This window comes from Vulpes vulpes, chromosome 4 (assembly GCF_048418805.1).
Source record: "Vulpes vulpes isolate BD-2025 chromosome 4, VulVul3, whole genome shotgun sequence".
Classification (NCBI taxonomy): domain Eukaryota; kingdom Metazoa; phylum Chordata; class Mammalia; order Carnivora; family Canidae; genus Vulpes; species Vulpes vulpes.
Window position 1 is genome coordinate 5,536,674 of NC_132783.1, and position 12,046 is coordinate 5,548,719.

A 12,046-nucleotide genomic window follows, 5' to 3' on the forward strand; every position below is an offset into this window, starting at 1 on the left:
GAATGGGGGTAGATAATGGATTAATCAGAGTTTGTGAAATTTTGGATACCATAGTTTAAAATATTTTCAAGTAGTTATGCTGCAAAGGTAGATGAGGGATAGAAGCTATTAACATGAACATTCCTTAATTGTTGCAAGAGTACTGTGCTCATGACACTCTTCTAACTTCCTTACATAGATTACAGAATAGAACTTTCCCTTCCTCCACCAGGAAAAAAAAAAAACACAATAATGAGGTATTACCATCCACATTCAAGAGATATAAGAAAACTTTCTTTGGCTGCCATATTATACTTCCTAGGTTGTGAACTGTGCAACAGATGGCATCCCATGAAGTTAGTGGGATCTTTGATTGAGGGAAGTCAAATAACTTGGGAAAAGTACTCATGCAAGTACTAAATGAGGAAGCTAGAATTCGAATCCAGGCTTAATCTCTTAATGTACATTAATATAAATATGCATGATCTTTTCAAGACTATGTATATGTCAAAACAAACCTCCCTTATTGATAAAAAAAATGACTCAGTTGGCATGAGTGTGCCAAGATGGAATCTTACCAAAGTCAACCTAGGTGGTAAATGCTATTAAAACATGGGGGGCATGAGGTAGATGTGTGTCTTTATAGTACACATATATTTGTACAAGAGAAAGCATTCTGCTTAATTTATACACAAATTGGTCAAGAAAAGAATGTGGCATTTTGTGGAATTTTAAAATGAGTAGGAGATCTAGAGACAAATAGCTCAGTGACAGTACTGTTTTCCTGAATATCTTTGAAGTAAGTGGAACTAAAGGCTCCCTAAAAGAGAGGCGTGAATATTGATTTTTAATATTTTTTTCCTTTTTCTCATATATTTCTTTTTCTTGTTCCAAATTGTGAAATAATATTTTCATTTATATATTTCTAAGAGATTACCATCCTGTATTCACTGTTCAATATGTCAATAGTAAAGTGAGTTTCTACAAAAACTTGGTCAAGGTGGTTGATAGTATGAGAACAAACCAGCTTTCAGAAAAGAGAATTAGAGCCATGCCTCCTGAGGGGAAGCTTCTGTCTTGGTGTTGCTCTGGTGACCGGGCCCATTGTGTAAAACTCAATGTTTTACAGAGACTCAGAACTAAATTGTCAACCTCCAGGTATCCTCTAGCCAGGATAGATTGAATTAAAGAGAGAACACTTAAAAGCATGTCTTAAAAGCATGTTTTGTTTTGTTTTTAATTAATTCAATGGCCTAGAAGAAGAAAATGCAGGTAAAAATACTTTATTTGGAAAAGTAGGAGAGAAATAGAATGGCTTGAAAGTCAGATTATTTGAATCAGTTTACAAACAGCATAAAATGAGCAGAAGGGGAGGAGTGAATAAAGTGACAAAGATGCTAATATAATAAAGAATGTACTACATTCTAATAATGGCTAAGAAGTAGAAAAATGACTTAAAATAAGTTGATGCTAAAGGTAAAGTTTTGCATTAAAATGATAGGGCAAAACAAACATTGATTTTAAAAATCATGTGAAAGGGGTAAGATTTATTCGATCTGAAGAGAAACCAGAGTATCAGAAAGGGAGACAGAACATGAAGACTCCTAACTCTGGAAAATGAACTAGGGGTGGTGGAAGGGGAGGAGGGTGGGGGGTGGGGGTGACTGGGTGACGGGCACTGAGGGGGGGCACTTGACGGGATGAGCACTGGGTGTTATTCTGTATGTTGGCAAATTGAACACCAATAAAAAATAAATTTATTATTAAAAAATAATAATAAATAAAAATCATGTGAACAAGACTGATAGAATAGAACTATAATTTCATTTTCTTGATTATCACTTGGTGTAGGTCAGAAGTTGGGAAAATCTTCTAAGTTATAACATTGTATAAAATATGTGGGTTTTTTTCAAAGATTTATTTATTAATTTGAGAGAATGAGAAAGAGAAGGGGGCAGAGCAGGGGAAAAAGGAAACAGAAACTTAAGAAGACTCTGCACTGAGCAGGGAGCCAGACTTGGAGCTGTATCTCATGACCATGAGATCATGACCTGAGCTGAAACCAAGAGTCAAACACTTAACCTACTGCTCCACCCAGGTGCCCCATTAGAACTTTTCAAATCTCCGGTGGAAATGTCATTTCTGAGCTTTTCCTTCTAACATTTTTTATTATTCTATTGTTTCCAACATTGTTTTTTTTAATATTTTTATTTATTTATTTGAGAGAGAGAGAGAGGGAGAGAGCCAGTATGAGCAGAAGGGGGGCAGAGAGAGAAGCAGAGGCCCCTCTGAGCACAGAGCCTGATGCAGGGGTCTGTCTCAAGACCACAGGATCATGACTTGAGCCAAAGGAAGATGCTTAACTGAACCACCCAGGCGCCCGTGCAACATTGCTTAATTAGTGACATTGAATGCCTTTCCATGTGCTTATTGGTCATTTATATATCTTTTTTTGAGAATAGCATATTAAAGCCCTTTGCCCATTTTTCAGTTGGGTTGCTTATAATTTGTTAACTTGTAGGAGTTTTTTATTTTGGGTACTAGCCCCTTATCAATAATGCATATATTTTCTCCCAAGGTGTAGGTTGCCTTTCACTTTATTGTTTGTGTCCTTTGATGCACAGAATTTTAAAATTTCAATGTAGTACAGTTTATCTCTTTTTTTCTTTTGTTACCTATGGTTTTGGGGTCATATCAATAAAATTGCTCCTCTATTCCTCAAAATATGTGGTTTTAACAGAGATCTTATCCTCTTTTATAACCACGAAATTGGGATATTTTATCAAGGTTGTAATAATCATTGCATAATCTTTAAAAGATGTTAGTATACAGCCAAATGGAAACATGCAGGTGCAAATTGTTTCTTTTCAAATAAACAGTGCTAGTACTCATTATTTAATTTAATGCCCATCATGAATACAGCATTTCTTCCTTCCTTAACTCAAAGTTCGATAGCAGTAATTTCCCTTTTAAAAAGTAATGTTAGAGTCAAAAACACTGACATCGGTCTAAAGAGAGCTTTTATACAATCAAGACTATTACATAGTCAGTAGTAATTAGGCTGCATCTCGGGTAAGGATTCCTGACAGAAACAAGGAAAAATGAACAGACTCTTTTGTAGCACAAAATTTACCTACCGCTTGCACCAGTCATTGAACAAATACGTCTGTTGTGTCTCAACATTATCTCAGAAATGTAGGGAAGACAACATTTTGATGTATGGAATAAAAATACAGATGCCAAAAATGTAAGTAAAAATACTGACTAATGATTCATGTATTCATTCATTCAGTCAATATATTTGTGGAATAGCTAACACAATGGTCTTTTTTCTCATGGAATTTGCATTAAGTGGATTTTCTTAAATAGAGTATTCAGAGGTTTAGAATGTTCGCTCTGGAGAATGAGAGACACGATCAATTGAAGACATAGATAGGAGTATCTGAGAGCACAGTTGAGATTGGAAAAGATGTAATTGGAGGTCTTCAAAATAAAGTGATTTTATCTAGAGGCATTCAGCAGTTCGTTGGTAGTGGTAGAGGTTGCACGTAATTTATTGCGTTACTTTGAGGTGTAGTAGAACTGCACAAGTTCCTAGAACTTTTTGTGAGCTTAGATTGTACAAAGGATGTATATAAAACGAGTCTTTTAACTAAATAATGTGAAATGTTCTTTTTTTTTTTTTTTTAATGTGAAATGTTCTCATTAAAAACATAGGGGCACCCATGAGTCTCAGTCAGTTAAGCATCCGACTCTTGATTTTGGCTCAGGTTATGATCTCAGGATCCTGGGATCAGCCCCACCCAAGATCCCATGCTTAGCAAGCATGGAGTCTGCTTGAGATTCTTTCCTATTCCCTCTCCCTCCTCTTCTCCCCCTCCTTCCACTGGTGCATGTGCTCTCTCCCTCTCTCTTTCTAAGACAAATAAAAAAAATTAAAAAAGCAAATAAGAAAATTTGAATCAGCAAACTGTGCTAAGGAATGTGAAAGGTAAGATGAGAATCAGAAAAGGACGTTAACAAATTACACATATATATTATGTATATATGGGTATACGTGTCTACACATTTATGAGAGATTTACAAGAGGAAGTTCTTTATCTCCACTTTTATTTATTTATTTTAAAGATTTTATGTTTTATTCATGAGAGAGAGAGAGAGAGAGAGAGAGACAGAGACACAGGCAGAGGGAGAAGCAGGCTCCATGCAGGGAGCCCGACATGGGACTCGATCCCAGGTCTCCAGGATCATGCCCTGGGCTGAAGGTGGTGCTAAACCGCTGAGCCACCTGGGCCCCCTATTTCCACTTTTAATATGGAGAAAGCTTAAGGCACTTGTCAAACAGGGAAACCGTCAGTAGAGCTACCCCTGGAATTAAAAGTGAGTTAAAAAGTGAGTAGGAGTTAAGCTGATAGAGCAAGCACAAAGAAGGCAACTGCTCCCAACTCAACAGAATGTACGTATGAATGGGAGACTGGGTGCAAAAATTAGGGGATACAGACAAAATCTCTCAGATGTTATATTTCCATGTATGAACTTAAGCAAGGGCTAAGTCAGGAGTGAATTAGGTGCACAAGTTGAAAATAACTGGTTCTGCTCTATGTCAATGTTGGTGATGAGAAAAATCCTACTTTTTTATTGTGGTCAAATTTACATAACATAAAATTTACATTTTATTTTATTTATTTATTTATTTATTTATTTTAAAAATTTTTTTTTAATTTTTATTTATTTATGATAGTCACAGAGAGAGAGAGAGAGAGAGGCAGACACATAGGCAGAGGGAGAAGCAGGCTCCATGCACCGGGAGCCTGATGTGGGATTCGATCCCGGGTCTCCAGGATCGCGCCCTGGGCCAAAGGCAGGCGCCAAACTGCTGCGCCACCCAGGGATCCCAAAATTTACATTTTAAACTGCACAGTTCATTGGCACTACATTCACAATGGTTTGCAACAAAAAGCCAAACTCCGGGGCTCCTGGGTGGCTCCTCGGTTAAATATCTCCCTTCTGCTCAGGTCATGATCCTAGGGTCCTGGGATGAGCCCTGCTTCGGGCTCCCTGCTCAGCCAGGAGTCTGCTTCTCCCTCTCCCCCTTCTCCCATTCATGCTCTTTCTCTTGTGCTCTCTCTCTCTCTCAAAATAAATAAATAAAATATATTTTTTTTAAAAGCCACACTCTTAATAAGCATACTGTATTTTGAAACATAAAATCAAATAGCTTGAAGAGATCAGATAGGAAAACTATTTGACTCTACAGCACATACAAACAAAAGGAAATAAAAATGAAAATCTAAAATAGGTATTGGAATGACTTCACTCTGTTGACTAATGGCTTTAAATATGGTCCAGGATAAGTAGAAAAGTGCTGTTCTGTCTAATCAAGGATTGTGGCAAAGCGATGGTTTTCATGATAGCTCTATGTCTCCTTGTAGTTGTGTGTGCCTGATTGTCCAAGTCCTTTCTTGTCTTGGAGTTATAAATCTTTTAGAGCATGTTAGCTCTTTTTGAGGGCTTTTTTGTTGTTGCTGTTTGCTTTGTTTTCTCCAGCAGAGAGAGGATCTCTTCTAAAACAAGCTACTGAAAATCAACATTTAAGACATAATTTTTAAAAATAGAGTTGAAAATTGATTTTCCTAAAGCTACAAATTAGAGAAATCATTTCTAGGATTTACATTTGACTCCATTAAAGCTCAGAATGGATTTTGGTGTTTGGAGAAAATTGAGTGAGATGGAAGAAGTGCCACATATGGATGATGAGTTTAGGTCTCTGGTTGTTTGGGGAGAAACAACAGAGCCCAGTGAGAAATGTGGAGAGAGAAGAGGGGTTGTGAAAATTAAGCAGAATGAAGAAGATGTGGATGAGTCCAGCTGCTTATTGCCTTTAATAGCTGAATGTTTACACTGCTTTCTTTTATTAAAAACACAATGACCCAAGCTGACTCAGATAGTTTCCTTTCTGCTACAGACATGAGATCATAGGTAAAATAACACTCTGAAAATAATATCTAGTCAAACACAAAGAAATGAAAGATTTAAAGAGTACAAAGAATAATAAAAATTAATATGGTGTGAGTTGATGGCCCTATAATCTGTAGTGATTTTCACCCTATATTTAGTCTTCCGAGGCTGAAGCTGGCCTTCTAATCTACACAGGAAGACTTGAAAGATGGCCCCAGGCTGCTGAGGTGGTTAAACACCACTTTCTAATTCTGTGTAAAATACAGCTTAAAAGTCCTTTCATAGATTCTCTCCATCCATTAAAAGTGCACTAGAAAAACTCTACACACAAACAAAGATGTGGCCACAACATTTCTGTTTTGTCTGGAGTCTGGGATATAAAGGTAAAAAGGCAGTGGGTAAAAATCAAAGCTTTGCAAGCCAAACACATCTAAACCTAGCTTTCAAATTTACAGTATTCACCTACAGTTTTTCCTGGAATATTGAAATCTATATGACCTTGTCAGAAACAAGGAAACTGAAAGAGTTTAACCAGAAGTGGAAAAAATGTTTGATGAAAGTTAACTCATAAAACACAATCATAAAAAATGATAAGGGAGCCTCTAGGAGGGTGTCAATAGATGCAAGAAACAGAACTTGAGATTAAAAGCTAAAGTAATAGAATAATAAAGTAATAGAATAATAATAATAAACGTAATAATAATATTATTATTTAATAATATTGGAATAATAATAGTAAATTTATAGAATAATAAGAAACCATTAAATATATACACTTATAACTTTTGAGGAGCTAATAAAGAGAGAAAAGAACAAGTCTGAAATAAAATAGAGCTTGTAAGTAATATGCATATAATAATTGAACGAAAAACTCAATGGAAAGGCTAAAGAGATTAGTTGGAGCTTAACAGAGAATTTGTAAACTGGGAGACGGATCTAAGGAAATAGCCCCACATGCCACACAGAAAGGAAGCAGCTGGTGATAGTGACTGACAGCGAGCACCAAGTATTTTCTGGAACATTTGTAATCTTTAGCTTCATAAACCTTAATTCTGGTGGCTGGTTAAATGGAAATGCTCACTTCGTAAAAAATTACTAGAGTTGTACCATTAACAGTGATCTGTTTCTATATAGAGGCAAAAAAATGTTAGGTACAAGTACACAAAATTTGGAATATATATTGCAACTGAAATTATAATGGAGAAAAGAAAATATAAAAATTTCTATCAGTTTCAAAGAAGTCAAAAATGGGGTGAAAATGGGGCACTGGGTGTCTCAGTTGGTTAAGTGTCTGCCCTCTGCTCAGGTCATGATCCCTGGGTCCTGGAATGGAGCCCGGCATCCTCCTCCCTCTGCTGTTCCCCCTGCTTGTGCTCTCTTCCCCCCCCCCCCCCCTCTCTCTCTCTCTCTCTGTCAAATAAATAAATAAATGAAATCTCTTTAAAAATGGAGTAAAAAGAACAAAGAAGTCATGTTAAGTAGATATACAAAACAAAATAAAATGATTAAGATAAATCCAAATATAAATCAGCTTCTTTAAATACAGAGAATGTTAGATTTGATAAAGTAACATATTTGATTTAAAAGAATCATACCTGGGACACCTGGGTGGCTCAGCGGTTGAGGTCCGCCTTCAGCTTAGGGTGTGATCCTGGGGTCCCGGGATGGAGTCTTGAATGGGGCTTTTTGGGGGAGCCTGCTTCTCCCTCTGCCTGTGTCTCTGCCTCTCTTTCAGTGTCTCTCATAAATAAATATGTAAACTCTTTTTAAAAAAGAATCATATCTAAAATATAATGTCTAAGAAAGTTTAAAATTCAAGAAATGGGAGAAGATCAGCCAGGTATAGCAATCTTAATATGTAATATGTAATTTATACAGATAAAGGCCATTTATCTGACAAAAAATAATTCCTGATAAAAAATAATAATTCATCAGGAGACATTGTATACTTCTAGTTGAACATCTGTAATTCAGGACTGAATAGAAAACAAAAATATTTTCAAAAAAAAATGAGAGGCTTTAACACCGTTTAAAGAATTAGTAGAGGTTTAGTTTCAACAAAGAAGACATAAAGCTTAGAAGAAAAAAGAGGCACGTAAGAAGCAAAACAAAATATACAGTTGAAAACTCATGTAACATTTGCCACATTATGTGTTAAAATTGAATTAAAAGAAAAACTCACTGGAAATTGCAAAATATCAATAACTGAAAGGAAAGATTTTTTTTAAATAAATACTTGTGAAATGTAGGAAGAGCCATAGATATTTACAATCTTAAGTGAATTTCTCTAAAAACTGAGAAAAATGAGAAAAAATGACATATATATCTAGCTCAACTAGTGAAATAATATCAATAATAGTGCTCCCACAAAACCTAGAAATGAGAATATAAGTGATAAAATAAAAAAAATTCTTAAGTTTTTATTTTTAGAAAATACAAAACAAAGAATTTTTTTATTTTTTATTATTTTTTTATTTTATTTTTTTATTTTTTTAAAGAATTTTTTTAAAGCCAGGTTTGTTTTTTTTTTAAAGGCTAATAAAAGGGAAAAAAAATTGAGAAGAATAGATCAATGAAGAAAGACAGGAAACACAATTTGAAAATAATGCAGATGCCCAGAAGAAGGAATTTTGCTTGCAGACCACAGTGTCCGCCCATTCCAGAGAGTTCCAGCCTGTCCTTTCTGACCGCCTGCCCTACAGATTCCACACTGGCCTCGCTCACCTCCACAATCAGGTGAGCCAGTTTCTAACCCACTTGCAGATGGGTCAGGGGCTGTGGAGAGTGTGCAGAAACGTGCAACCACAGCAGCAAGGCTAGAGTGAGCAAAGCTCCCTTCATGAATTTGAAAATGTTGAACCCCAAGCTAAGCTTTACCATCTTGTCCCGCCTGAGTACAACTGACCTCTGCTTGGCTTTATGGGTTTGGCAGGACCTGGAGAAAGATGAACTCTGGCAAGGGCTGTGTGAATCCACTTGGGGTCACTCTTCCATATATCATAAGAACCCACCTCTAGGATTTTCTTTCAGTAAATTGTATGTGCAGTTGGATGAAGGCAACCTCATCTTTACCGCTAACCCAGGGGAGGGACTAAACCAGGTCCACGGGTATCCTAGATGAATCACCAAAGGAAATAGCAAAAGTGTATCTTCTGTACAAGGACACTGATTTGGGATAAAAGCCTTAGACACTATCTTGATGACAGGGGAGAGTCTTGGATGACCTTATAACGCTGCAAAATTTGAGAAAGAAATTCTTGCCCAATGCACTGAGATTTTTTTTTTCCATCAGATTCAGGCCCTCAACGTAGTGGGGAGTATCTTGAAACTCTCCCAAGAAAGTTCCCCCATAGATTCTGTGCTTGTAACCCCAATTTAATGTGAGACGTTGGCCTTAGTCTTGATGCTGTCTATAAACTGTGCTCCTCATTTTTTTTCTTAAATGGCCTTATTTTAGAGGGAAAGCAAGCTGAAGGGGAGGGACAGAAAGAGAGGGAGAGAGAATCTCAAGCAGACTCCCTGCTGGGCGGGCATCCTGACATGGGACTCAGTCTCATGACCCTGAGATCATGATCCGAGCTGAAATCAAGAGTGGACGCAACCGACCGAGCCACCCAGGTGCCCCTACTGTGCTACTGTTTGATCCTATTTTCCATCGACCTCACTAGTCCTAATGCGAAGAACAAAATGTCACAGAATTTATTCTAAATACCTGTTGTGCTGCTCAAAACATTGGTGAGGATTTTGTTGGGCAGCTTTTTGACAACATCTACCTTGTGGGCCGCGTGGCTGCATAAAAGCGCAATTGCTAGGACTTCAACTCTTAACTTCAATCTAAAGATACCCAAGTACTTATTGAGCAGATATGGGGGTTACCCTGGCACTGGTCATTCTAGCCTCTGTTGACAATCAAGCTCCAGTATATACCTTTTTTCCCCCCCTTTTACTATTTTCTTTTTCAGTCATTTCCTTGGAGAATTAAAGAATTTTGCAGTTTTTCTTAATTTGCTTATCGTGTCTTCCATAAAGCAGAGCCATTTTCTCACGGCTGTTTAAGAATGTTAAACTGACATTATCCTCTAAAACATGGTATATTTGGGCATTAGATTTGGTTGAAAACTATTCATTTCCATTCTCTTTAAAAAACACCATGTCATGTGTGCATACTTAACTAAAGAGACTTATAATCATAATTATTTTATTGCCAAGATTTTAACTAAAGCCTTTCCTTTTTCTCTCAAAGTAAGTCAAGAGTTAAAAATAAGGAGACAGAATTATAGGTACAATAGGATAAAAAAGAAAATGAGAGAAAGTTTTTGCTCTTAATAACTAGAAAAAACTTAAACATCTATTAACAGAGGAATTGATAAAAAAAATAATTGGCATAGCTATAGAATGGAATATTACATAGCAGAAATTGGTGGATATATATGGATAAATGTCAACTATAAGACTACATAAAAATTCAATTTGAAAAATACATATAATATGCTATCAATTGAATGAAGCATTTCAACATACAAAATAATATCAGCTTTAAATCGTATATCTTCAGAGGATTTACCTATCCCCCTTTTTTGCCTTTTGTCATATAAAAGCCCTAAAATCAATTCCCAGGATTAGTGTAATATTCGGATTTCTACATTCTCATCATTCTCTCTATTATTACTACTGCCATAATTCCTGATGATTTTAAGATCCACAAAGATAATCCTTGCAATTCCCTGGCATCTCAGTTTCCCCAAATTCTCTTATTCAGTGATCTTGATGCTCCCTCCACCACTCGCTGCCACGGCTACACACTCAATCCTGAGCGCTCTGGCCATCACTTACTGTCTCCGAGACTACGTATCTCTGGTATGGCCACGTCTTTGATCTTCCCCTGATTTACTGTGTTAGTTCTCTAGGGCTACTATACAACAAAGTATCACAAACCGAGTGGTTTAAACCAACAGACATTTATTCTCTCACAATTCTAGGGACCGTAATCAAGAGTCGAGAAGTCCATAATCAAGGGTTCAGCAGGGCTGTGCTCCCTCAGAAGCTTTTAGGGAAGAATCCTTCTCCTTGCCTCTTTTAGGTTTTGGTGGTTTCTGGGATTCTTGATGTTTTTTAGTGTGGGGCAGCACGACTCCATTTCCCACCTGCATCTTCACATGGCTGTCTTACCTCTGTGCCTGTGTCAAATTTCCTTTTTTTGCAAAAAGGTCACCAGCCATTAAATTAGGGCCACCCTAATCTAGCACACCCTCATCTTAACTTGATTACCTCTGCAAAGGCTACTTCCAAATATGCTCATGTTCACGGGTAACAGGGGTTAGGATTTGAACATATGTTTTGGGGGACACAGATTGACCTAGAACACTTATAATCCATTGGCCCTAACCTTTATTTTTTTTAAAAGATTTTTTATTTATTCATTCATGAGAGATACACAGAGAGAGAGAGAGACAGAGACACAGGCAGAGAGAGAAGCAGGCTCCATGCGGGACCCGCTCCTAGACCCCAGGATCATGCCTTGCGCTGAAAGAAGACCCTCAACCACTGAGCCACCAGGTGCCCTTCAGTTAAAATTTCTAATCATAAATCTTAATTATATGCTTTCAAGTTGCCTGACAGTCATATTACATTTCATTATTCCATTGATACTTGTAAGCCTCCCCACAAGTATTTTATCCCTTCTTTTCCCTCAAATTTACAGCCCGTTTCCTATTACTTCATTCTCAGCTGATGACCTTACCACCCAGTTTGCTGACAAGATAGGGACAATCAGAAGACACCTTCCACCAGGCCCCACAACTATTTCCGGCAATCCACCTGCAACTGAGCTTCTATATTGTCCTCTCTCACACACCTTCACCCTCCCACCTTGTGAACTAGATCTCATCATCTATCACAGACAATTTCTTTGCTCAACAATTTTCCCTTCGTCTTTTCTGTCAATTTTCCATCTCTACTGGAGTTTTTCATAAGGGCGTAGATGTGGATTTGTTTCATACATTTATTAATGTATGAAAACATTTTTTTTTTTTTCCCCAAAGGGCTTGGACAAGAGTCTGACATACAGTAGACTTGCTCCCAGCATGGAAGTCGTCCTCTGGGAACTGGG

At 37.1% G+C, this 12,046-nt stretch overlaps 1 pseudogene; it reads left to right on the forward strand.

The window, feature by feature from the left end:
* The first annotated feature begins 1,030 nt into the window (after positions 1-1,030).
* On the forward strand, positions 1,031-9,734 carry LOC112934948 (F-box only protein 8-like; annotated as a pseudogene).
* The last annotated feature ends 2,312 nt before the right edge of the window (positions 9,735-12,046 follow it).